The sequence below is a fragment of the Periplaneta americana genome, chromosome 6, assembly GCF_040183065.1.
Source record: "Periplaneta americana isolate PAMFEO1 chromosome 6, P.americana_PAMFEO1_priV1, whole genome shotgun sequence".
Lineage (NCBI taxonomy): Eukaryota > Metazoa > Arthropoda > Insecta > Blattodea > Blattidae > Periplaneta > Periplaneta americana.
In genome coordinates, this window is record NC_091122.1 from 9,008,711 (window position 1) to 9,033,285 (window position 24,575).

A 24,575-nucleotide genomic window follows, 5' to 3' on the forward strand; every position below is an offset into this window, starting at 1 on the left:
TAAGAATCGTTTCCCTTAACATAGTGGGAAGGAAGCAAATGTTGGACTGCTGAGTTTAAGAATCATTTCCCATAATGTAGTGGGAAGGAGGCGAACGTTGGACTGTTGAGATTAAGAATCATTTCCCTTTACATCATGGGAAGGAACAAACATTGGACTGTTGAGATTAAGAATCATTTCCCTTAATATAGTGGGAAGGAGGCGAATGTTGGATTTTAGAGATTAAGAATCGTTTCCCTTAACATAGTGGAAAGGAGGTGAACGTTGGACTGTTGAGATTAAGAATATTTTCTCTTAAAATAGTGGGAAGGAGACGAACGTTGGACTGTACAGATTAAGAATTGTTTCCCTTAACACAGTGGAAAGAAGGCAAACGTTGCACTGTTCAGATTAAAAATCGTTTTCCTTAATATAGTGTGAAGGAAGCGAACGTTGGACTGTTGAGATTAAGAATCGTTTCCCTTAACACAGTGGAATGGAGGCAAACGTTGCACTGTTCAGATTAAAAATCGTTTCCCTTAATATAGTGTGAAGGAAGCGAACGTTGGACTGTTGAGATTAAGAATCGTTTCCCGTAACACAGTGGAAAGGAAGTGAACATTGGACTATTGAGATTAAGAATCGTTTCCCTTAACACAGTGGGGAGGAAGCAAATGTTGGACTGCTGAGATTAAGAATCATTTCCATTAACATAGTGGGAAGGAGGCGAACGTTGGACTGTTGAGATTAAGAATTGTTTCCCTTAACATAGTGGGAAGGAAGCAAATGTTGGACTGTTGAGTTTAAGAATCATTTCCCTTAACATAATGGGAAGGAATCAAACGTTGGACTGTTGAGATTAAGAATCGTTTCCCTTAACACAGTGGGAAGGAAGCGAACGTTGGACTGTTGAGATTAAGAATAGTTTCCCTTAACATAGTGGAAAGGAAGTGAACGTTGGACTGTTGAGATTAAGAATCGTTTCTCTTAACACAGTGGAAAGGAAGTGAACGTTGGACTGTTGAGATTAAGAATCGTTTCCCTTAACACAGTGGAATGGAGGCAAACGTTGCACTGTTCAGATTAAAAATCGTTTCCCTTAATATAGTGTGAAGGAAGCGAATGTTGGACTGTTGAGATTGAGAATCGTTTCCCTTAACACAGTGGAAAGGAAGTGAACGTTGGACTATTGAGATTAAGAATCGTTTCCCTTAACACAGTGGAATGGAGGCAAACGTTGCACTGTTCAGATTAAAAATCGTTTCCCTTAATATAGTGTGAAGGAAGTGAACGTTGGACTGTTGAGATTAAGAATCGTTTCCCTTAACACAGTGGAAAGGAAGTGAACATTGGACTGTTGAGATTAAGAATCGTTTCCCTTAACATAGTGGAAAGGAAGCAAATGTTGAACTGTTGAGTTTAAGAATCATTTCCCTTAACACATTGGGAAGGAAGCGAATATTGGACTGTTGAGATTAAGAATCGTTTTCCTTAACACATTGGGAAGGAAGTGAACATTGGATTGTTGAGATTAAGAATCGTTCCCTTAACATAGTCAGAAGGAAGTGAACATTGGACTGTTGAGATAAAGAATCGTTTCCCTTAACACAGTGGGAGGGAAGCGAACATTGGACTGAAGAGATTAAGGATCAGTTCCCTTAACACAGTGGAAAGGAAGCGAACGTTGGACTGTTGAGATTAAGAATTGTTTCCCTTAACACAGTGGGAAGGAAGCAAACATTGGACTATTGAGATTAAGAATCGTTTCCCTTAACACAGTGGGAAGGAAGCGAACATTGGACTGTTGAGATTAAGAAAACATTTCTTTTAACCCTCTTTCGGGTCCAAAGTATCTAAGAGAACTGAATCCCAGATTTTTTAATTTAACATCATTGTTGTACAGCAAAACTGGTGTACTTCATAGTAGCTTTTTAGAATTCATTATTGTAACACTTCATTTATTACTGACCACCTGTTGTTAGTGTGGGTTAAAGGGCGCTTTATTTACTATGGCTATTTGCGTCCTTACCTGCTGTTAATCTTTAAATCATTTTTAATCAGAACTTTCTGAGACACACATTGCACGCGTTCATGTAACTCACGGTTTTCGCAGCTTGCAGTGCTGAATGTTCTATTATGGTGAACAGGATGTCGCAGAGAAGAAGACATAAAAGATACAGTGATACTGTTGATGATGTTAGCAGGTTAGTTGAACCAAATAATTCAAGTTCTCGCAGTGCTATTTGCCAATGTCGAAGAGGGAAGATGGAATGATGAGGACGTGTATGGTGGGAACGGCATTACAGACACAGGCCTACTGAGTAGTGCATTGAACTAATTTGTCAAGTGTAAATTTTGTGACAGTGACACTAGTATGCAATGCTATGAAGCAGTGACGAAGGTAAGTTATGATAAAAATGAGGTTATTGTGTAAACATTTGCGAACATGAAACAATATTTTGATCATAGTCTGTCTAGTTAAATTGATGATCATACAATTTTGTATTTCTGGAGAAAAAAAAAAAAAGCTACACCAACGAAGGCATAATGTCCTTTTGCTTTAGTGGCTTCAATGAGATGTAAGTTAAATAGTGATAAACACGTGGTTTTAGTTTTCAGCAACAAACACTTCCAACATAAAAATCGTATATACTTACCAGTATATTTTATACTCAGTTACAGGCCACACCCCTATTTGTTATAAACATAACACTCGAGAGGACCTGGACCTGGACTTTAACATTACAAAAACTGACCATTTTCCTGGTACCTGATTTGTTCTGGACCTCTCGCATACTAGAGGTGATGTTGGTAAGTAGTAACAAATGGGGAGGAGACTACAATAGTGCATTAGAATGGATAAGATAGTATCAAAGGATTTTTATGTTGAAAATATTTGTGCTGCAAACTAATCACGTGTTTATCACTAGACATATACAGGACATATCAAAAGTACGGTAACACTTTCAATATTTTATTACACAAAAAACTACAAATGATAGCACTTTCAAACACACGTCAGTTTAAAGTCAAACTCTCAAAGTTCTCAGCGACAAAGCGACATTCCATACGAGTGGGAAAATTAACAAGCACAACTGTTGTGTTTGGGGTACACAGAAACCTCACAGAATCATTGAACATGAGCGTGATTCACCAAAGGTGAATCTTTTCTGCGCATTGTCACAATGAAAACTCTACGGACCTTCCTTCTTCATTGAGGCTACTGTGCCTGGACATTCATATCTGGACATGTTGGAGCAATGGTTGGTGTCTCAACTTAGACAAGATCTCGATGACATTTCATCTTTCAGCAAGATAGGGCTCCGCCACATTTCCACAAAGCAGTTCGTGCTTACCTGAATACGGAGATGTCTGATCGTTGATAGGACGTGCTGGAGTAAGGGACAGATGTTTCATGACATGGCCACCAAGGTCACCCGATATGACTGCATGTGACTTTTATCTATGGGGGTAATTAAAGAACCGTGTGTTTGTACCGCCTTTGCCACGTGATTTAGAGGAACTAAAACCCAGAATTCGAGAAGCTGCCACCATGGTCACAGAGGATATGTTGAAAAGGGTATGACAAGACTTTGATTATCGTTTGGACATCTGCCAAGTCACTTGTGGTTCACACATTGAAACTCTGTAAGGTGTAAACAGAACTTTGAGAGTTTGACTTTAAACTGATGTGTGTTTCAAAGTGCTATCATTAGTAGTTTTTGTGTAATAATATACAGAAAGTGTTACCGGACTTTTGATATGTCCTGTATATACTGTGTGTGTTTGTGCCTTCTTTGGTGTAGATTTTCAGGATAATTACCTATACTTTCTTAACATTAAGGATAAACTTCAGAACACTGTTACCTTCTTCCCATCTTCCCCCAAAATTCCAACCTTGTACACACAAAACAAATTGGCACTGGTGATGTGCACTCAACAGAGACAACTCTGCTCTTTTCACTATTTTAAGATAATTACTGACAGTGAGGTACTGAACTATAAAATAAATTAATATTGCTGATAGTATATACATTATATTATCAATATAGAACTATTTTATATTTGAACGTACTTGGCTCAGTTAAAAAATTGCTGGGATAACATTAAAAAAAAGAGGAAGAGGGAACTAGCCCAAGAAATGAAGGAGAGAATGAGGATTAGTGGTGGACCACCACTTCTTTTAACTTCACCAAATCCAGAAGTGGACATAGCAGTACCCCACTCGGGTCATCATGTGGGGTTCTGGTTTGACAGTGATGCAGCTGTGACTGAAACACCTTCAGGTAATTTAAAATCATGTACCTACAGGATCTTATTTTGGAGCAAACAACGTCTACTTCACTAAATTAGCTTATTTCGTTATTGAGAAAAAAATATGAGAGTAGGACAATGCCTATTTCTCATGTACCAGTATCAAGTTACGTTTTCTCTTTTATATTTTACAGATACATTGATATCAAGGTCTGTTGAGTCTCATGTTTTGCTAGACACTGTAGCAGACATTAGGATACCTTATACACAAGGTAATCGTTTCCCTTAACATAATAGGAAGAAAACAAACATTGGACTGTTGAGATTAAGATTCATCTCCCTTCACATAGTGGAAAGGTGGCAAATGTTGGACTGCTGAGATTAAGAACAGTTTTCCCTTAAATAGTGGAAAAGAGGTGAGCACTGGACTGTTGAGATTAAGAATAGTTTCTCTTAAAATAGTGGGAAGGAGACGAACATTGGACTGTAGAGATTAAGAATCGCTTCCCTTAACACAGTGGAAAGGAGGCAAACATTGCACTGTTCAGATTAAAAATCGTTTCCCTTAATATAGTGTGAAGGAAGCGAACGTTGGACTGTTGAGATTAAGAATCGTTTCCCTTAACACAGTGGAAAGGAAGTCAACATTGGACTGTTGAGATTAAGAATCGTTTCCCTTAACACATTGGAAAGGAAGTGAACGTTGGACTGTTCACATTAAGAATCATTTCCCTTAACACAGTGGAAAGGAAGTGAACGTTGGACTTTTGAGATTAAGAAATGTTTCCCTAAACACAGTGTGAAGGAAGTGAACGGACTGTTAAAATTAAGAATCGTTTCCTTTAACCCTCTGTCAAGTGTAATGTATCTGAGAGATCTGTATCCCAGATTTTTAAAGCTTAACATCATTGTTGTACAGCAAAACAGATGTACTTCATAGTAGCTTCTTAGAATTTATTGCTATATCACTTGATTCATTATTGACAACCCACGCGAGTTGTGTAGATATAAAGGGAAAAGTTGAGACGGTGGGGTGAAGTTCCCGGGTAGCTCAGTTGGTAGAGCGTTGGTACGTTCAACCAGAGGTCCCGAGATCGATACCCAGCCCTAGAACAATTTTTTCTTTGAAATTATGCAAATCTGATTTACAGGGAGCTTTACCTAAAAGACTAGGTTTGCACCTGTTGTTAGTTACTGGGGTTCAAAGGGTGCTTCAGTTACTATAGCTATTTGCGTCATTACCTAATCTAATCTTAATCTAAATCTTTAAATCTAGGTGGCAGCCCTACCACCGGACTCGGGTCCTGTTTTGGCTAATAACCAGTACACCTTAAAACAATTTCATTAATGAAAATAAAGCAAAGAGCCTAATCGACCCTATGTTGACAACAAATGCTTTTAACCAAGGTTTTAATGATGACGTTAATTTTATTTTTAAGAAGAAGAGAACAGTTTTTGAGGAAATTGTTAGGGAGGGAAAAACATGGAGCGAAGTGAAGAAGTTGGCTACAAATAGGGTCCGATGTATGCACTTTGTGAATGCCCTATGCTCCTCATAAGGAGATACAGGAGTTTGATTGATTGATTGAATCTTTAAATAATTCATAATCAGAAGTGTCTGAGAGAGACATTGCACGCGCTCATGTAACTCATGGTTTTGGTACCTTGCAGTGCTGAATGTTCTATTATCGTGAACAGGATGTCGCAGAAAAGACATAAAAGATATAACGGCACTGTTAATGATGTTACCAGGTTAGTTGAACCAAATAATTTAAGTTCTAGTAGTGTTTCAAGTAAGAAACCATTTGCCAACATTGAAGAGGAAAGTATATATAATTCTGTTAATGATGTGGACGTGTATGGTGAATTTCCCTTAACACAGTGGGAAGGAAGCGAACATTGGACTGTTGAGATTAAGAATCGTTTCCCTTAACACATTGGGAAGAAAGCGAATACTGGACTTTTGAGATTAAGAATAGTTTCCCTCAATACAGTGAGAAGGAAGCGAATGTTGGCCTGTTGAGTTTAAGAATCGTTTCCCTCAACACAGTGAGAAGGAAGAGAATGTTGGACTGTTGAGATTAAGAATCGTTTTCCTTAACACATTGGGAAGAAAGCAATTGTTGGACTGTTGAGATTAAGAATAGTTTCCCTTAACACAGTGGGAAGGAAGCAAACATTGGACTTTTGAAATTAAGAATTGTTTCCCTCAACACAGTGGGAAGGAAGCGAACTTTCGACTTTTGAGATTAAGAATTGTTTCCCTCAACACAGTGGGAAGGAAGCAAACTTTGGACTTTTCAGATTAAGAATTGTTTCCCTCAATACAGTGGGAAGGAAGCAAACGCTGGTCTTTTGAGATTAAGAATTGTTTCCCTCAATACAGTGGGAAGGAAGCGAACGTTGGTCTTTTGAGATTAAGAATTGTTTCCCTCAACACAGTGGGAAGGAAGCAAACTTTGGACTTTTGAGATTAAGAATTGTTTCCCTCAATACAGTGGGAAGGAAGCGAACGTTGGTCTTTTGAGAATAGGAATTGTTTCCCTCAATACAGTGGGAAGGAAGCGAACGTTGGACGTTTGAGATTAAGAATTGTTTGCCTCAATACAGTGGGAAGGAAGCGAACTTTGGACTGTTGAGATTAAGAATCGTTTCCCTTAACACAGTGGGAAGGAAGCCAACATTGGACTTTTGAGATTAAGAATTGTTTCCCTCAACAGTGGGAAGGAAGCGAACGTTGGACTTTCGTGATTAAGAATTGTTTCCCTCAATACAGTGGGAAGGAAGCGAACGTTGGACTTTTGAGATTAAGAATCGTTTCCCTTAACACAGTGGGAAGGAAGCCAACATTGGACTTTTGAGATTAAGAATTGTTTCCCTCAACAGTGGGAAGGAAGCGAACGTTGGACTTTCGTGATTAAGAATTGTTTCCCTCAATACAGTGGGAAGGAAGCGAACGTTGGACTTTTGAGATTAAGAATCGTTTCCCTTAACACAGTGAGAAGGAAGCGAACGTTGGACTGTTGAGATTAAGAATCGTTTCCCTTAACACAGTGGGAAGGAAGCGAACATTGGACTTTTGAGATTAAGAATTGTTTCCCTCAACACAGTGGGAAGGAAGCAAACATTGGACTGCTGAGATTATCTGAAGTAGAATGAAGAGCTTTGAAAATAAGTAAACCATCCAAAACACCTGAGAGCTCCGATAGTAATCGATGCTGTGAAGTGAATGAATTTACATACTTAGGAAGTATAATTTCTAAACAAGGTGGCTCTGTTGACGATGTAAATGGAAGAATTAGGAAGCAAAAGCTGCCTTCTCACAACTAGCAAATTTCTGGAAATCCAAACAATCTCTTTAAGAATCAAAGTAAGGATTTTTAATACAAATGTAAAATCTATTCTGCTATACAGATGTGAAACTTAAATTACAAACATTCATGAATAAATGTCTGAGGATCATAATGGGAATATGGTGGTCTAAGACCATCTCAAATAAAGATCTCCATAAAATTACTGATCAGCAATAAATATGGAAAGAGATCAAGTATAGGAAGTGGAGATGGATTGAGCATATGTTGCGAAGATAAGAGGGTAATATCGCTAGAACAGCGATGTTTGTCCACATGGGACAAACAGGAAAGTTGGTAGGCCTAGAGACAACTGGAGTAACACCGTTAGAAGAGAAGCAGAACAACTTGGATAGCGTTGGAATGAAGTCAAAGCTATGACTAAGAATAGAGTAAGATGGCGTGTTTTCACAAGGGCCCTATGCTTCCCGGAGGAGTGAAAGGACTTTACTACTACTTATGACCGGCGAAGAGTTGTGTGCGTGGTGTAGTTTTTGTGTTGGATAATGAGGTATATAAATAAATGTATGGCCTGAGAATATCATCGCAGGTTGAAAGTGTTCCATGTCGCTCATGCAAAACACGTAGAAGTGGTTCAGTGGAAGAAAGACAGAGAAGCTGGCAATGAAAGCTTTCGTCGTGAGTGGACATGTTCTCGTATTGCTCTGTCAATGGGAGGCAATACCGGAAATAGTGATGCAGCGAGAACGAGTTCAAGTTCATATCATCAATGCAAAGCGAAAATAGTAAATGGATTGAAGTGTTGTTTATGTGGAAGTCTTTATCATCATAGTCGTGCAAAGAGGCAGAGTAATGTGATTTTTATTGGTGATAACAATATTAATAGCTGGTTTCTGGTAGAACACTGTTAACAGTCAATTACATAAATGTGCTTGTAACTTTAACTGCACTGATACTGTTATTGCAAGTTATCTTGAACTTCCTGAGCGGGGACAGAGGGAAGGAAACATGTAACACGGGTGGAGCCAACTGAGTTGTTTGTATATATTATTATAATGTACCAAAGTACATATGATATTTCCATGCAGATATTCTGCGTCATCATATGATGAAAGAGTAATGGAACGGAGAAAAATTCTCTCCGGCGCCGGGATTTGAACCCGGGTTTTCAGCTCTACGTGCTGACGCTTTATCCACTAAGCCACACCAGATTCCACCCTGGTGTCGGAAGAATTGTCTCAGTTTTAAGTTCCAACTCTTTGGTTCCCTCTAGTGGCCGCCCTCTGCACTACGTCATAGATATCTATGAACCTAGGACCGAAGTCCACACGTGTGCTGAGGTGCACTCGTAATGAGTGACTAGTTGGCCGGGATCCGACGGAAATATATGTACTTCGGTACATTATAATAATATATATGATATGCGTAAATCACTTCGTGATTTAAGACGGCGCTTATTCCGTCAGATCCCGGCCAACTAGTCACTCATTACGAGTGCACCTCAGCACACGTGTGGACTTCGGTCCTAGGTTCATAGATATCTATGACGTAGTGCAGAGGGCGGCCACTAGAGGGAACCCAAGAGTTGGAACTTAAAACTGAGACGATTCTTCCGACGCCGGGGTGGAATCCGGTGTGGCTTAGTGGATAAAGCGTCAGCACACAGAACTGAAAACCCGGGTTCAAATCCCGGCGCCAGAGAGAATTTTTCTCCGTTCCATTACTCTTTCATCGTATGAGTTGTTTATGCATGCTCCGCATCATAATCTCTTGTCAAGAAACATAGAGCTGTTTCCTTCACTGCGTACCAGTAGTGTTAACATGGAGCAGCAACCACAGGGTAGTAATTATGGTGAAATCACACCACCGCGGAGAAAAAGTAACGCTGTTATCCACAGCGGAGAAAGAGAAATTATCGCAAATATAATTAAGTGTTGCAAGGAGGAAAATTAAACAAATGTTTGCTGGAACCTCTTGATAAGGAATATGAGAGAGCGGCTAAATACTCTGGCAAAAGTATTAGTTCCGTGAAGAGAATTAAGAAGAACATTGAATTTCAACCAAATGAATCTCACAGTACTCTGAGAAAGAATAGGTATGTAATGTTTAGAAATTAGTGTGTGTACTGTGAGCGACATAATGAATTACTCTTGTAAGTTATTATTTTCTTATAGTTCTGCAAAACATGTTATTTTATTCCAGAATTAGGACTTCTGTAAAGTTGAAGTGGACAACTTCGATCAACGTGTCATTCGGGATACAATCGAAGAATTCTATCTTGTTCAGAAAGTAGTACCTACGATTAAGAAGGTAATTCCGAATGGATGATGCCATTGACGAAATAATAAATTTTTGAAGACTATGATGATGATGGCAGTAATGATAGGGATATAGATTGTGTATAATTGTAAATTAATGTAAATTCAAATAATAAGTTTGTAAAATATTGTTATAAGAATATGTACATATCAGGTGTAGGTATAAGTCATGTAGGCCATATAATATAATATATATATAGTTGTAGTAACTCCGCCATTGCCGGTCCCCAGCCCAGATGAGAGAGGAGGAATGTATACACGATTATATTTAAATACTTACTCATTACAGGTTAATTAAAACCTGCTACGAAACCATGTTCTCCTCTCAAAACCAGAGTGTCGTGAGATGATGATGTCTGTAGTGAACCAAGTTCTTTTACAGTAGAGAGTCGTAAAGTGAAAGAACCAACGTTTTCTGAAAAGAGTCACGTTACCCGAGAGAGGGGCATCCTTGCTGTGCCTTTACGTTGATGAGTACATGCCGTATCGAGCAGTTCGAAAGACAGATTTAGGGGATGCAAGGTTCAAGATAACTTGCAATGACAGTAACTGTATTCGGTTTCTGGAAATTTAACTATAGATTTATAAGCTCTTACAGCTAACAGTTCAGTTACATTTGTGTTTAGTAACTCTCGAACTTCCCAGATGTCTTCACTAACATTGTAACTTGCACAAGGCCGTTTAGATCATAACACGATGCAATATAATCAAAACGGCAGTGAGTTTGTTTTACGCATTTGCCACCATAGAGTATATATTTACTCTATGTTTGCCACTATGATCTTCATTTGTTTCTGAGTGGAGTGGCAATCTCATATTGACTTTAATGCACACAAAATAAGTAAGGGATTATTTATGTTAAGGATCCTCAGTTATAATATTGATCATAATTCACTTATTTCAGTTTATTGTGGTTATATACACAGCCATATTAGTTACGGTATTCTGCTTTGGGGTAATCATAATCCAACTGAAAAACTTTTTATTTTGCAGAAGAGAGCTATGAGGATTATCTGCAATGTTTCTCCTCGCACCCATTGTAGATCATTCTCTTCCAAGCTTTGTGTATTAACATTGATGTTCTTATATGCCTCGAGCTGCCTTATTTATAATAAGAATAATTTATCTAAATACATTTTTGTTCTAATTTACATAATTATCCAACACGAAATTGTTCAAATATTTATCTTAATAAAAACAAATTCAACATTACTCAAAATAGTTTTGAAACAGTATCAGTCAAACTTTTTAATGGTTTACCTATTCATGTATGGCAGCGTTTCTCAAACTTTTTTGAAGTGGGGACCACTTTTTAAAGTCAGAACAGTTCTGCGGACCACCTTACTCTTGTTCCCTTCAAAAGAAAATTTATCATTTTCGTAGCATATTTTAATACCAGTATATTTATATTTTAAAGTTGAATTAAAGTTCGGTACTTCGGTCCCCTGTTATGAATTCAGGTGGTCCCTGGCTGGGTTACAGGCGCGGCGCCAGATGTGCAGGGAAAAGATGGCGAGAAACACCACGTATATAGTGCTTTAAATCCCTCTTTTGTTGCTGAGAGTAGAATGGGAAGTCGATAGACGTGTAGGGTAATAAATTTCATAAAATGTCAGTACTGGGAGAAAAAGTGAAATTCGATTTCCATGTGCCATTTCGAAACTCTGACATTTTAAGCTATAGTGAGATACGCAATTCGTTTGAATTTTTATTTTCTTCTGTATTTTTTGAAGGACCACAAGGGCAGACCTCGAGGACCACAGGCGGTCCGCGGACCATAGTTTGAGAAACGCTCATGTAAGGGAATCACCCATCAATGCTTTTAAACGCAAGCTTAAGACATATTTGATTTTAAACCCTTTGTATAGTCTTGATGAATTTTGTAATATTAATTTTTTATGTTTTTATTTATTTTTTTTACTGACGTTGCTATGCATTATTTGTAAATGTCTTCAGCATTAATAAAGTATCTATCTATCAAAGTCAATTTAAAACATTGGAAATTCCGGAAACTCCTACAGGATATGGCTTAAGAATACCAGATTTTCCAGATTATACAGATGTAAAGTGACTTAGTCTTGGAAAAATACTTCCATCGGTTTTTGGCAAGCGTAAAATAACTTGCTTTTATGAAGGAAAAGGTGCAGTAATTTTCTGTAAGTACCGGTAATTGTTACCTATTTTGAAATACCGGTATATTACACTACCCTAGGATTTCAAAATGTTAATAAATAATTATTGTTACAAGACTCAGAAATCCCCAAATTGGAGGAAAATTGGCTACTAGATTTGATATTCCTTTCCGAAATTTCAGAACACTTCAACACTTTAAATAGATTTGATATTCCTTTCCGAAATTTCAGAACACTTCAACACTTTAAATAGATTGCTTCAAGGGAATAATAAAAAATACAGTTCATACGTACAACAGCATCAATTCTCTTCTTTTACTTACAGATTTATGGAATCAAACTTTATTAGAAAAGATGGCATTTAATTTTCCTTGCTTACACTCATTTGGCAATACTGTATATGAGATATCATATTAGCCTACAATATTACATTGATCTCTTGAATAAACTACAAATCCATTTTCATAACGAAAGATTCGTTCAATTAAAAAAATTGAAACTGATTTTCAACTGCATGGAAATCCTTTTGGCTTAGAAATAATGACAGTAAGACCTGAATTACAATAGGAAGTCTTATATCTCTTAAATTACATGTCTTTTTGGAAAGACAGTATAAAGATTCCAAAGGTGTTAGTACTTTCAAATTGCTAAACAAATTAAAATAATCTAATCTGAGGACTTATGCAGCCAAAATCACAGCCATGTATGGCTCTATATTATATACGAACAATTTTTTTTTACAAAAATGAACATTGTAAAATCAAATAGAAGAACCCGTATTACAGATGAGCATCTCGCTTTACAGTTAACATTAGCCATATGTAATTTTACTCCTGACTGATCAGTTACTCAAATACCATTTCTCTTTGAATTATTGTCCCGTCTCATATTCCATTTAATAAATTAAGAGTTGATGTAGGTCTAAATCACCAAATGTTATTGGGTTGAAATTACATAATAAATTGCTAATTTTAAAACTAAACTAAAAAAAAGTTTTGATTGAAGAAAGTTTCTATTCCGTTGATGAATATTTGAACAAAATTAATAATTGTTGTCCACACCAGTGGAGTAACGGTCAGCACGTCTGGCCGCGAAATCAGGTGGCCCGGGTTCGATTCCCGGTCGAGGCAGCTTACCTGATTGAGGTTTTTTCCGGAGTTTTCCCCTCAACCCAATATGAGCAAATGCCGGGTAACTTTCGGTGCTGGACCCCAGACTCATTTCACTGGCATTATCACCTTCATCTCATTCAGACGCTAAATAACCTAAGCTGTTGATAATTGTTGACTTTGCCTATGCAATGTATTTTGTCAATTAGAATAATAAAAAGTAAGCAATAAAGCAAGAAAAGACAGCTCATCCACAAGCAATAACCCCACTCAAAACAAACTTCTCTCTTTTAAACACATATTACAGAAATTATTACAATCTTGTTCTGCTAACAGCATGTGCCAGCCAATAGAAACTGAATTCGCCACTCGCCTTTCTGCTGCCTGATGTCTCCCTTTTAGGTTGAAGGAAGGGGGGAATGCTTAGCTGCAAGGCCAAGCACTGATTCTTGTACTTCCACATTTTTCACCAGAAATGGCAGAAGTAGATTCTTTCCTTGCGACAATAATAAGAGAACCTAGCCCACTTTAGTCATTCTCAGGACCTCGGAATGTATCTGTAAACAGCACAAAATTAATAGCAGCATGAGGAAGAAAGAATGAAAATTGAAGGTCATTAATACAAGTTGCAATTTCACAATAGTAAGGCCCGTAACACACTTGCAGAGTTTTCGCCAGCGAGAAATGTGTTGCGAGAAAATTAAAAAATTGATAACACGGATTCAAATGGACGTCCACACACTGGAAGAGATTCTCATTCGAGGCAAAAACCTTGCACGAGTTTCTCGCTGGAATCGGTAGCTCAGCGAATTTTCTTGACACATTTATCAAAGATGTTTGACATTTATACTCTTTATGACGATTGAATGTAGAAAAAGATATCACAGGTGGCGATGAATTGTATTGTTTTTATTTGAAAATGACGAAAGATGGCTGATAAAATGCAGTCAGAAACTTATCGAACTTGTACAGTACAATGTCACCCATAGGTCTACTTATATGATACACGGGATGAAAACTATAAAAACACAAAACTTAAAGAAGAAATCTGGAGACAAATATCAGATTATCTGAAAATAAATAGGGCTATATTTTATTTTGATGAGATTCAATAGTATTGATTAAACATTTGAAATAATGTATCTATATGTCTTAACAGTTTACGTAATTTTAATCAGAATATAGCAAAGAATTCTCTATCATATCATGAATGGCAAAAAAAAACTGTGGTCCATTGAACCTGAAATAATGCCTAAATGTAACTTCATTCAAATCGAAACCAGTGTCCAAAACTCGCCCTTATTTTCGTAAGATACAATGTGATTTTCAGATATTTCTGGCTTTAATTTTAGGCCTACGTCTTCTTTTCATGAACAAAATATGTTCTTATAACTTCATTTCCTCATCATCTGAATACTCAGATTTAACACAGCGTTCGTACGTAATTTGTAAAGTACGACAATATACTTAGAGGTTATACATTTAAGTACGACAATATACGTAAATACATAACCTATAATATTCCCCCCCCCAACGAGTCATTACTATAATCAGAAAAATGCTTTCTGCATGAAGGCAGTGCATAGATGATCATAGCGAGGTGTGATCTGTGATAGCGAGAACTCGCTAAGTGTGTGGAGGAAGGGTCTTCGCCTCTTTCTCGCAACACATTTCTCGCTAGCGAAAACTCAAGTGTGTTATGGGCCTAAAAGAGCTTTATTTAATTTTAACAAGGAATTCAGTGTGGATTTCGGGAATGCAACTCAACTCCACACAGGTGACAGATGAAAACGACAACTCTATTTTTAGTGTGTTCATTTCACCACAATATTACACAACACAGTTCACAAAAAACGTAATAAGAGAAGAATTTAATAATTATTACCTCAAACAGGGAGCAGCAATTGTTTTGGAGTCAGCCACATTGCTAACACATCTGGTGTGACAAAGTCCTTGTGCAAATTTTGCAAGCACCACAAGATGCATTCGTCGCATTGCTGAATGCCTCCTTGTTCTTGAAAAACAACGTCTTAAGCTCGGTCCATGAATTGAGTTGGGCCCTGGTGTTTAGATCTGAAACATAATGAAATTTCGGTAATACAGTCAAACCTCTGTACAAGAAAAACCGGGATTCTTTTATTATAGGATATCATTTAATTTTCGTCAAGTTTGCCAAACGATTCTGACGTCACAACATGGCCGACGTAAACCAACACGACGAGTAAATGAAACTCACTGAGATATCACCTCAACTAACCCACTAACCTTCTCACATACGTCGACCTCATGTCACTGAGATATCATCACAGTCTACTATATACAGTCGCGAAGCTCAATATGTAGTAAAAATGCAAACATGGGTAGTTGCCCACCGCTAGGATCGCTACTATCGCCTCATCATCTCAAATCTCTCTCCTAGCAGCCGACAAGATATGTTACACTTTCGTTGTCGTGTTCTTTTGGAAAAATTAACACCTTCCTTCCATTATTGAAATATTAAATGCATAAAGTTAATTTATTATTTTAATGAAGTATATTAAATTCCACCATAAACTCGAAGATACCTGCAAGAAATAAGTTAATATAATTTTTGTTTGTTCAAAACGAACTGAAATTTACTATAATAGCTTCACTTGTTCAAGATTATAGCGATAATTAACTATGGAACCAATAAATATTAATTTGCATTTCCCTTTACAACAATAATAATGGAAATATGAATTAATGGAGTAACTTACGTGTACCGGTACTTGTAGTGTAGGCTTACGTAGTTAACAAAGTGGGATGAGGTTAAGCAATAATAATCACACCAGAATTGGAAATAAAACGTGATCAATAAATTTTATTGTAACAGACTTTTTCTACGTCTCTAGTAAAGCAACAAATAAAAATAACAACAAAATTAACAGCTATAATTAAAAACATATCCTTTGAAGAAAAAAGTAGGCCTAAGCAATAATAATCCCACCAGAATTGAAAATAAAACGTGATCAATAAATTTCATTAAAACAAACTTAATTTTTCTACGTCTTTAGTAAAATAACACATAAAAATAATAACAAAATTAATAGCTACAATTAAAAATATATCCTCTGAAAAAAAAAAGTAGACCTAACCTTTATTTTTCTGGAAATTCAGCAGCCTAAGTGACAGAATTTTAACCGGTATCTAATGTCCTTTCGGTTAGACTGAAACGTTTCATTGTGAAATTTAAGGATATAATGTATTCTAACAGTCACAAAGAACTTCAAATTAACAGTTTTGTTTCTGCACAGCATTCTTGTGGAAAGCCAGGAACCTTTCTGAATCTTTCGGAAATCGGAAAAAGGATAACTCTGGCCTCTTTCTCTTACTGTTGCTACAATTTATAGCACTACAAACGTCTCCTCCTTGTCCCATATTATTATTCCAATTATTATATTTTAGCCATTAACATTTTCATTATAACCAATAACGAACATTTCACAATCATTAATATGAAATACGCAACGAGCTAGCACTCGATAGAAATACGACACAGTCCAAAGTCGACCATGGACAGTCTATTGTTTCTAGTTGCTAACCACTTGGGGCGCTTTATCACGAGATTTGCAAAAAAAAAAACACCTCAAGCTTCGCGACTGTATATAGTAGACTGTGATATCACACTAACTAACTAACTAACCTCACATACGTCGACATCATGTCACTGAGATATCACCTCAACTAACCCACTAACCTTCTCACATACGTCGACCACATGACATCACCCCATTCTCCAATCTAGCCAACATATATTCTCATAAACACACTACCGATATCCTATAGTCATATAGACCTGAAAAACCGATATAACAAAAAAACACTGTTGAAACGTAAATTTTATCAGTCCTGACATATTTCCTATATATTTATCAGTCATAATGACCGTCAAATTTTGGAGAAACCCCGATGGAATGATAAAAACATTATACAATTTTTTTTCGTACTATTTCACTATTTGATATCACCCACTTGAAGATGTTTTCCGTTCTTTCACCTACCCCTTTTAATATTTTTGTTGACCGATTTTGGCATTCTGTGCAAACGATGAAAGAGTAATGGAACGGAGAAAAATTCTCTCCGGCACCGGGATTTGAACCCGGGTTTTCAACTAGTCACTCATAACGAGTGCACCTCAGCACATGTGTGGACTTCAGACCTACGTTCATAGACATCTATGACGTAGTGCAGAGGGCGGCCAATAGAGGGAACCTAAGAATTGGAACTTAATCTGAGACGATTCTGTCCGACGCCGGGGTGGGTATCTGGTGTGGCTTAGTGGATAAAGCATCAGCACGTAGAGCTGAAAACCCGGGTTCAAATCCCGGTGCCGGAGAGAATTTTTCTCCGTTCCATTACTCTCTCATAGTATGATGACGCAGAATATCTGCATGGAAATATCATATGTACTTCGGTACATTAAAATAATATATTCTGTGCAAAGATGTGTTACAATAGAACTCTACCTGCTTCAAGGGCGCGTGACCCTTAATAGGATTTGCTTTTATGGTTCCTGCCACTGACGCCACCTTTCAAATTCGAATGTTAGTTGTTGAGCCATTCCATGGTAAAGTGATTCTCAGTGCTAATTTTTTTAAATAAAAAAAAATAATGTTTATTTACGCAGGAAACAACTTTCAATTGCTCGTGTTTCTTCCCCCTTCTGAAAGAAACCTCTACTATTTCCATAAATTAGCTATTTTTACTCGAAGTAATTTAGTGCCTGATTTATATCTTCTTTATGCCAGTTTAAAGAACAAAATCTTTTGCATTGCCAGGAAAAACATTGAAATTCTAATGTTATGCACTTGACAGAAATTTACATCTTAAAGCGATGTAATCACATGTCTATTTTTTGTAACATACCTAACAGTCAATTATGGAAAAATATTAGGTGATTTACTGAAATTTACAGAATGTGCGTATATGCTGTATGAAGAATAAATTACTCTATGTTTGGTGAATAATGTCCGATTACTTTCCTATATCATTTTTAGATTTTTACAGAATTCTAAATACACACTGAATATAACATACGTAACAATGGAATGGCTCTGTTAATGATATGGCAGATGTAACACAAAAACAAATCAGTTTGGAAACTAGGCCTAAAGTACCGTAGCTGGATTTAGTGATTTAGATAGGGAGTTGATGCGGAATGAAATGGCTAAAAGATATGGGTTTACGCAGTCAACACTCACAACACTCATAAATCTACTCGTATACACACTGTAATAGTATTAGATTCTAGAGAAACTGTTCAGGCAGTCGGAACACACTTCGAGATGCAAGAAATGAGTTAAAAATGATCTTAAAGTCGTGATTTATAACGGCGTCCCCATACCGACATTCAATACCACTGATACTAAGAAAGTAAGATGGATCTTTTACGCGTAGGCGTAGAAGAGTCGCTGTTTTCCCGATCAATAAGTTGGATGACGTAATAGCACAGTCTACTATATAGTCACGAGTTGTGAGGGTGCTAGGAACAATAGACTGTGCCGGTACTATTTCGCATTGTCTGTAATGAGGCGATATTAGCGATCCTAGTTGTTAGCAACTATCTATGGATGCATATTTACTACGTATTGAGCTTCATCGCTGTATATACTAGACCAGGCAATCATTGCTTGGGTAAACATCTATGCGGCATTGGTTTACTCCAGAATCCTAACTGCCCACTCTGCAACATCGTAATGGACTCAGACCATCTAATGGGTTGTCCCAATATGTCCTCCAGAACACTGGTAGAGAAGTACTGGGAAGCAAGAGAGAAGATGATGGCCCTCCAAATATAAATATATTCCATTACTAGCCGTACCCGTGCGCTCCGCTGCAACCGTTAGAAATAAATATAAAGTAATTACATAATTAAAATAGGACATTTGATCCAGGGAACATTCGTGTTTGATAGAAGGATAAATCGTTTATTATGTTACTTAATTTAAATTGTATTTGCATAATTAAAATGCGATCATTTTGATCCAGAGACCACTCATTTGGTCATAAAAATTATTTTAGGAAATAGAGGAAACGAATATACAGAATAGCCTATCAAGTTTTCTGTGCATTAGAAACTATTTTAATCTCACCTGTTCTCAATTCACTCAGAAGTTACTGTAATAACATTATAGCATTATGTCCATCTAGAGGAACTACACTTTCCAATGGTGAATTAATAATTAATTATACAAATCGGTTAATTTAGCTTCCGATATTACTTCAAACACACAAACATTATCTGTAGGCTATCTTTCATAGCTTTCGATTGTTGCTGTCCAAGGCCCGTTATAGACGAAGTCATTTGTTTTTTAATTCATTACACGGCCTTAGATGGCAGTTATTTTAATTTTAAAACTCATTTATCTCATTAAATATCAGTCCTATCAAAATTTTTCAAGGAATAAAACTTATCGGAAATTATTTTTAAAGAAACGTTTGTTATGTAACAGTTTTCACAAAAATCAATAATAAGCGAGATATTTCGATTTATTTAATTCAGGCCCCCTTATAACCCCCCTTTTAAATAATGTATTTTGAATGCCATATAGCCTAAAATCTAAGTTACAATGAACTTAATTTATATTCCAATTTTCATCGAAATCCGTTCAGCCATTATCGCGTGAAAAGGTAACAAACATACAGACAGACATACAAACAAAAATTTCAAAAAAGCGATTTTCGGTTTCAGGGTGATTAATTATATATGTTAGGACCAATAATTTTTGGAAAATCGAAAATTATCAGAAAAATTTCGGCTACAGATTTATTATTAGTATAGATTCTTGCTGAGATGAATTATTTTTGTACTCTTGTCAATGTTTGTTTATTTGTATATTTGTTTACTTGTCTCACACTATTGCATGTTGCCATTATCACGGCTAAAGATAAACTCTACAGCCCTGCATTAAATAAATAAATAAATAATATACTAGACCAGTGTTTCTCAAACTTTTCTGAAGTGGGGACCACTTTTTAAAGCCAGAAGAGTTCCGCGGACCACCTTACTCTTGTTCCTTTCGAAAGCAAATTTATCATTTATAATACCAGCATACTTACATTTTAATGTAGAAATAATTAATTAAAATTAATTTAATTCAATTAATTTTATATTAATATTAACTAATTAAGTTAATGTTAATAGACGAAAATTTCTTTTATCGTCGCTTGCAAACACAGAAATAAAAAAAAAAATTAATGCAGAAACATGCCCAATTTTCAACAAGTAGAGATGCAATTTTGCATGTTTTATTTGTACGACGTACAGTACGTGACCATTTGAATGTGCAGACTGGGTGTCAGCAAATCTCTTAAGGGAACGCATAGGTGAAATTACTAAATCTTACAGTTTTCATTTTTTTTCTCAAAGACCAAGGACACCAGAATAAAATTATGTGACACGTTTCCTTATTAAGATGCAATAAAGGGCAGGAATTTTTTTCAACGTGATTTTTCGACGTGTGGAACCATTTATATATTAATTTAATTAATTAATATATAAATGGTTCGACACGTCGAAAATTAAAGAAAATCACGTTGAAAAAAATTCCTGCCATTTATTTCATCTTAATAAGGAAACGTGTCACATAATTTTATTCTAGTGTCCTTGGTCTTTGAGAAAAAAAATGAAAACTGTAAGATTTAGTAATTTCACCTATGCGTTCCCTTAAGAAAGTCATAAATACATGAAAAGGTTCGGTACTTTGGTCCTCTTATGAATTCGGGTGGTCCCTAGCTGGGTAACAGACACAGCGCCAGATTTGCATGGAAAGATGGCGAGAAACACCACGTTCATAGTGCTTTAAATCCCTCTTTTGTTGCTGAGAGAAGAGTGGGAAAGCGATAGACGGGTAGGTTAAATAAATTTCATAAAATGTCAGTACTGGGAGAAAAAGTGAAAGGCGATTGCCATGTGTCATTTACAAACTCTTGAGACTTTCAGCTATAGTGTGATACATAATTTGATTGAATTTTATTTTTTCTTCTGTCTTTTTTGAAGGACCACAAGGGCAGACATCGAGGACCACAGGTGGTCCACGGACCAAAGTTTGAGAAACGCTGTACTAGACTGTGGTAATAGTATTATATGACATCACATTACAATGCAAGTACGAAATAGTAATATGCGTTACAAGAGCAGTATGTTGAAGTTTTCATGCTCGAGGAGAAGTTTGAAAAAGCGAAACGTAGTTGAGCTTTTTTAATTTCCGAGAATTGAAAGAAAACATACCGCTCGTGTATCGTACATTATTTTGTGCGAAGATCGTTTATTACATACCTGAAAGAGGAATTTCTAATTAGTTGCAATGAAATCTCCATCTTGGTTTCTGTTCAATGACGGCTAATTAGCAAAACAAAAATATCTATCTTCAACATTGTTGCTTTAAAATGTTTTCTGTGTTTACTATACTCCAGCAAGCCGTGATATACGTCTTTTTTTTCTCTCAGTCTATAAATGCGAACTTAAAACAAATGGCTTCCTTAATGTTACATGCATCACGAAATGCAGTAATTTTAGGGGAGTTGTAGAGTTTACTTAATTTTTGCAAATATTTAAAAACAATAATTAACAGCGCAATTTAGGTGAAATTGCAGTGGTAAGTTTCCAATTTATAATTATTACTATATTGAACGTCTCTAAAAAATAATATGTTAAAAGCCTAAAGCAGTAAAATCAATATGTCACTTAAGCGGTAAGAAGAGGGAAATTGTTGTGTGTGTTCGGTTGGGAATACTGAATGTGGAATTATAGACTTACCGCGGGTTGGTTTTGTGCGGAAACCAAGCAAACACGCACGATCTCGCACAAAACTATTTTAATAAAAATGTAGCACTTAACTTACCTCAATGTTTTTCTTCTGTGTTGGTGTAAGTTCTGGGTGTTAATCCAATTTGTCCATAGCCCGGGTATGTTTTTTTAATGTTATTTATAAATTCGAAGAACATTTGATGAGCTTCTGTTCTTCCGTTTGCACGCTCGTAAAGGCGGTATAGTAATTCAAATATGTATAGATGGTCTGACTCACTGGGTCGGCCTTCTTTTTTTACATTTTTCAGAGATTTCCAAATTATTTCTATATTTTCAGTGTGGACTGTTGTATTTTCACTATTTATGAATTCCACTTTATGGTTTACTATTCCGTGAATAAATCCTTCTTCTTGTAGATTTTTGTATGCTTTCCATCCATCGGTACATAATTTTGTTCCTGGAAGAACAAATTCTCTAATTATACTGCACAGAGTAGGTGCATTTCTGGAGTTGACTGGTAGTGCGAAACATTTTTTTGTATTTCTGTCAATGCCGCCAAATATCCATAATTGATCTTTTTCACTTTTTAACAGTCGCCCTTTCTCGTATCTCCTGATGGTCAGATGTGTTTCGTCGAGTTCTACGGTATGTCCTTCACCACCTATTTTTTCTTTGAGATTCGTAATAGCAATGAAGCACACTTCTCTGCAAAATTTGTAATAGTCAAGTGCAGTGTTTACACTAACATTTACTTCTCCGGCAGCAGTTGGTAAATTCACACCCATTAACCAAAAGTACATTAATGCTAAACTTTGAAAGACGCTGATTTTACATTTCTCGAACCACGTGTTTGTTATTATTGTACACTCCGATTTACACTGTTTACATTTAAGGCAGTACGGAAAAGTTTTATATTTCGATCTTACTTGCCACACAACTTTTTCTGCAGCACAATTAGTACAGGTTTTTGGTGTTTTATCTGGAATTAATCCATGTTCGATGCACCAATTTATACTACTTTCATTGTCTGTGTCAATGGCCTTACATAATTCCTGGAAGTTAATGGTTTTTTGTGATGAGTCAGGAGCATTTGTGTGTGATGCACTAGCCATCGTAAGATTAATAGAATACTAAACGCATTAGTGTATTGAATCGATTCAATACATGTATAGTAAGACAACTGATGGTGGATAAGTTTAGTAAAGTAACGCCATCTTTCGAATATTTATCATATTAGTTCACTGTCCTCGTAAATTAATGAATTCGTGATCTATTTGCCAACTGTAATAAGGTTAATAGCAAAGTAATAAATTCTGTTCTATTCTATAATAATAAAGTCGAATGTTTAATAAATTTGGAATTCTTTGATGTTAATTGTGCTGAAGTATAATTTTTTATATATCCGGCATCAACATTAGATAGAGGTTAGGTTAGTGTGCTGCACAACTGAATGCATCCGTATTATTTACGGATTATAAGCATCTCTCACTTACCGCTTTATTTAACGGCGTAAACTTACTCGCTAGTCCCCTGAACTACGCAACAAAATAGCGAATATTCACACAGAAAGTGATGGAAACACAAACGAATAAATGCAAACTACAAGAACGTAGAAACATACCATATTGACGCAACTTCCCGCCGTTGTGGTCGTTGCCATTCTAAGTCAGTGTCGCCAATGATATCCATTAAAATTTCTTTAGCATTTACTTATTTTTTCCTTAGAAGTAACTAAATTTCCCTTAAAACTTCAAAATATTATAACAATGGAAACGAAAACAATTATTGTATTTATTCAACAGTATATATGTCAAATAAATTTTGCAAGGAACAATCCCATCCTATAATACCAGAATATAAATCATATCGAAATACACAAATCAATCACAATTTTTTACATCATACATCTTAAGGCTGCAATACTTAATGTAATATCTATGAATATAATAATAATAATAATAATAATAATAATAATAATAATACATGCAAGCAGGGCCGCCGAGAAGGGGGGGCAAAGGGGGCAAGTGCATATGGGCCCGTGAGCAGGTGAGCAGTAAGGGCCCGTCAGATTGAGTGAGTCTGATTACTTTTCATTATCACAAATAATTATTCACAGATACATACCGGTACTATAAAATTTTGTAAGAACATTTGTTACATGAATCTGTCATATTAACCAACAATAGTAGAATTAATACAAATTAGCCTACCACTTCATTATGTAAATGTCTAACTTTTATATAATAGAATATCGGTTTGCCACGTTAACGTTCACCGACACGACAATTGAGGGCCCCGGCATTTGCCTGAAATATGTTCCCGTCGCTTCTACCGAACTCGTTCAATTGGCTCGTCCTCTTAAATACCAATCCCCTGCTGGTCCACTGCAATATGCTAGTGGATTCTCCCAAATTCAAGTCGCAGGATCACGTTTCCTTTCCAGTAGGGTCTACATAGTATATTTCGTCTTTTCGTTGTCGTTTTTCTAATAAATTAGTGAACAATGGACAAGTAGAAGCATAAGTCGGGAGCTGAGAAGCGCAAGGAAAGAAAGAAAAATTGGAAGATATTAAGAAAGGGAGTAGAACTTTGCTTTAAGTTGGTGTGAAATTGAGCGACCTTTGAAAACTAAAAAGTAGCAGACAAATTGTGTCATTGAATGTGTTGTCCGAAAACAAGAGCCTTTCCAAAAACAGTATTAC

At 36.3% G+C, this 24,575-nt stretch overlaps 1 long non-coding RNA gene across 3 annotated transcripts; it reads right to left on the reverse strand.

Annotated features, from left to right (window-relative positions):
- Positions 1-10,752: 10,752 nt before the first annotated feature.
- Positions 10,753-23,520, reverse strand: LOC138700975 (uncharacterized). 3 transcript variants are annotated; one of them, XR_011332417.1, is made up of 3 exons: positions 21,968-23,520; positions 14,989-15,176; positions 10,753-13,660 (listed from the first exon to the last, which is right to left on the reverse strand). It is a non-coding gene; the product is annotated as an uncharacterized lncRNA (long non-coding RNA). The 3 variants fall into 3 exon arrangements; XR_011332415.1 differs by lacking the exon at positions 21,968-23,520 and adding an exon at positions 18,326-18,545; XR_011332416.1 differs by lacking the exon at positions 21,968-23,520 and adding an exon at positions 18,355-18,543.
- Positions 23,521-24,575: the final 1,055 nt, after the last annotated feature.